Source organism: Lipotes vexillifer, unplaced genomic scaffold (genome assembly GCF_000442215.2).
Source record: "Lipotes vexillifer unplaced genomic scaffold, Lipotes_vexillifer_v1.1 scaffold864, whole genome shotgun sequence".
In the NCBI taxonomy this organism is placed as follows: Eukaryota; Metazoa; Chordata; class Mammalia; order Artiodactyla; family Lipotidae; genus Lipotes; species Lipotes vexillifer.
Window position 1 is genome coordinate 2,719,219 of NW_006796769.1, and position 4,043 is coordinate 2,723,261.

At 45.2% G+C, this 4,043-nt stretch overlaps 1 protein-coding gene across 1 annotated transcript in view; it reads left to right on the forward strand.

Annotated features, from left to right (window-relative positions):
- LOC103077051 (CUB and sushi domain-containing protein 1-like) overlaps positions 1–4,043 on the forward strand; it is a 902,706-nt gene that overhangs the window by 761,629 nt on the left and 137,034 nt on the right. The window lies entirely within an intron of this gene.

Sequence of the window (4,043 nt, forward strand, 5' to 3'; positions counted from 1 at the left end):
GGGACGCAGGTTCGTGCCCCGGTCTGGGAAGATCCCACATGCCGCAGAGCGGCTGGGCCCGTGAGCCATGGCCGCTGAGCCTGCGTGTCCGGAGCCTGTGCTCCGCAATGGGAGAGGTCACAACAGTGAGAGGTCCGCGTACCGCATATAAAAAAAAAAAAAAAAACCCGACCAAGTCTGTGATGTCGCCGATACTGTGCTGTTTGCATTTCTCTCCTCTCTAACCCCATCATAATATACTCAAGAGTCCATCCAATTTTTACCTATGCAGGGACCATCCCACATATTTGATACAAGACTATATTTACACCAGCTCTGTTTCCCCCGTGCAAAATTAATTGTTCCTTCTGTGTCATCACCTCCGTATTTTCATTATCATGTTTGTGATATTTAAATATTTGTCTGGTTGCCTTTCTCCCCTGGTTTTTTATGACAATAACCGTATCTCCAAGTGACAGTTACAGGGCCAGGAATATAGTGAGTGCTTAACAGACGTCAGATGAGTCAGGGAAGTCATTGTCTTTGACAGTGTAGTCAAGTTTTCATCAAGATACCAAGAGGAATTCTGGTGTTTTCATACGTGCGTGGTATTTCTTAGGTGGGAGGGAAGCCAAAATCTGGAAGCATCGATAAAGAAATTGATTCATTCGTGAAAATCAAAATGGGATTTGGACAATATCACGACTCAGGCAGAGAAAGTGAGGAAAAGTGTTGCTTTGTTCAGAACAATGGGCAGGAGAGAAGGGTCCTTCGGGGTCTTCGGTTTGTGACTGAAGGGGTGAGGATGAAGGTGCCTTCCAGGAAAGGTGTGATTATGTAGGGCTTAGAGCACATCACTGGCACAGACCCAGTGGCGATGGAGGGCTGGAGGCTTTCATTTATCAACAGTTTGTGGCAGCATCCTCTCTGTGATGAAACAGGGGAAACTTATCTATGAAGAACGAACGCTGAATTCATTATCAGGAAACCTTATTTCTCTTCCTGGCTGTGCTCACTTTTCTCAGCTGCAAAATCAGGAGGTGGAGTAATGATCTCCTGGGTCCTTTCAGCTTTAAGCAGAAGTTATTCTTACCCAGAGGTGCTGGGAAAATGTGCAGCCTTCCCGCCCTTTGTTTTTCTGTGAAACGTGGATATGCACCTTTGGCCTCTGTTGATACAGGTGAAAGTGCTGTGAAGCGATGAAGTCCTGTGGTTACATCCATAGGATGGCTCCAGCTTACTGACAGGGGATGAACCTTACATTTTAAAGAGCTGCTTTGCTTTGCTTTGTTGAGTTTGTGACAAAAGCTTGTTCTCAGGTAACCCTTCTGTGTCAGTATATAACTACCGTATGTTGTTAAATCTCCGACAGAACTGTGAGCTTGGAGTCCGTCCCATATCCCAAGTACTTTTAAGGAAGAAGGGAAACACGTGAGTACAAAACCCTGGAGTTAATTATGAAACATAGGGAGAGATCACCAGAGGTAGGTTTATGACCTTTGAAAACTGCCAGCCTACTGTAACTTAATTGCAGATAATTAAGGCTTTCAGATTCCACGTGTATCTGTGATTCTTGCTTGTTCAGATCCAAAGAACATCTTAGAGAACAGTTCACTTTACTTTGGACTCATCTGTAGGGGGTGTATGGTTTTACCTACAGAGGACATGTTTATCCCCCTGGCAAGTGTCTGGCGATGCTCTGGTAAGCAGTTCTCTGACTTTCCTCCGAGAACACATTCTTTTCCCTCCAGGCAGTACTCCAGGTCCAGGCTAAGGTGAGACAACACTGCCACACATTCCTGGCTGTGGGATCGGTCACAGGACCCAAGCAAGACCATTCACTGCCGTCATTGGCACCAAGAAATCAATACCAGATGTCTGTTTTCTTAGGAAAATGGTGGACTTTTTCTTGCTGTATTTGAAAGAGCAAATACTGTGTTTGCCACTGCATGCCGAGGAGAGGAGCCTTTTGAACAAAAGCTGAGCCAAAAGATGGAGAAACAAAGCTGGGGCAACATTGCTTGAGCAATGATAAACACCCAAGAGCTTCCCTTCTCCTAGGGTTTTCTGTTACATCATCCCACACATTTTTAAGTTTTATACTTAATCCAGTTTGGGGGAAGCTTTTTTTTTTTTTTCGGCACGCGGGCCTCTCACTGTTGTGGCCTCTCCTGTCGCGGAGCACAGGCTCCGGACGCGCAGGCTCAGCGGCCATGGCTCACGGGCCCAGCCGCTCCGCGGCATGTGGGATCTTCCCGGACCGGGGCACGAACCCGCGTCCCCTGCATCGGCAGGCGGACTCTCAACCACTGCGCCACCAGGGAAGCCCTAAGTGGTCCATTTTTGAGAGAGAGGGGGAGGGGAGAGAGAGGAAGGCAAGAGAAAATGACATCACTCTACTAACACCTCCCATTACTGACTACACTTGAAGCGTATTTCTCTCCTCTAAAAGCTTGGAAATTTATGTTTTCAATCAGATAACTTAAAAGAAGAGAAAAAAGTGATCACTCCCCTTTCTTGCTGCTCTAAGTCTCTGCTCTTGGAGCCCTTTGTGACAAATCTCTTGAAAATTTGACTCATGGGATCTTTACCTAAGTAAAAATGACAACAGGTTAACAGATTTGTACAACAGAAGTAGCTATAAAATAGAAGTGAGAATTATTATCCTGTAAAATGTGTTTGCAAAGGCTCTAACAAATGACTACACGTCAGAACCGATGTTTGTCAATATCCACCATCTCGGCCCCGGGATTCAGTTACTGCCAGCGTTTCTGGCAACACGGAAACAGCACGACATCGAGATTCAGCTCCTTGGTGCATCCTCTTATTTGCGTTCTGAATAAAAATGAGGTTTCGCTAAGGCTTAGTTCTGAAATTCTGCATGTGAACCCTGAGTCATCGGACCTTTCTGCCCTGTTCCTGCAAAGCAGGACCCGTTATCTGATCAAGGACACCTTCAACTCCAGAGATAGTTCTTCCTCTTGCACACCATGTCAGAGACGCAACTTTGGTGTAAACACTTTTCAAATTGCAGAGTGACAGGATCGGCAGGAAGCAGTGACTGTACACTCTGCTCGCTTGCTTGGCTGCTGGTTTCCAGCTGTGGGTGGTTTGGCAAGCCCTCCCCCCCCTCAGGGTCCACTTGTCCAGAGAGGGTCTGGGGTTGTATGTGGGTGGATGCCACTGGAATTTGGTGGAGGAGGCCAAAGATGCAGATAAACATCATACAAGACACAGGAGTGCCCCCCAGAAACAAAGAATTATCCAACCCCTACTGTCAATGGTACCAAGACTGGGAAACCCTGTTACCCCAAGGCTCTTGGGGACTTGGGAGTGGTCATTTTATCTTACATGTGAACATACAACTGGCACTTGCAGTTTACTACTCGCCACTCTTTTCTATACTTTTGTAATTATGTGATTATTTCACACCAACTCCAACACTTTCAGGAAGCATCTATTACTAGGCACTTGTGTTAATTATTCAAAATTACAGAAAACGAAAATGAAAATGAAGCTTTCATGACTTCTGAAGCCAGTCATCAAGTAAAAACAGTCTTTGAAAACACAATGTTAAAAAAAATAATAAAAGTGGTTACACAGTATCTTTACCAGACTAAGCAATAGTGGAAAATGCAAAGATACTTTGAGGAAATGTCCCCTGCTATTTGAGCAAGACATTTTCTAGAAAATGATTCAAAGCAGGGGATGTTTTTCTTAGTATTTCCCCCAGATATGACAGCGGGTGGCTCTTATGTTTCTGTTGATTTAACATAGTTCCTCCTATGACTCTCCTATTCAGCTTTATAGGAACACAGAAAACTGTAAAATCTGAAGGAAATGTCTGAAGCTGTATGATTATCCCTGAAAACTGGAGAAAGAATAATGAAGTTCCCTAATTCATTCACTCTTAGAAGGAGTCAGTCATTTTGTGTACCCACCAGGGGTCAGAAAAGGCCATTAAAACTTACACAATGGTAAGTTTAAAATTAATATGGGGCCTCCCTGGTGGCGCAGTGGTTGAGAGTCCGCCTGCCGATGCAGGGGATACGGGTTCGTGCCCC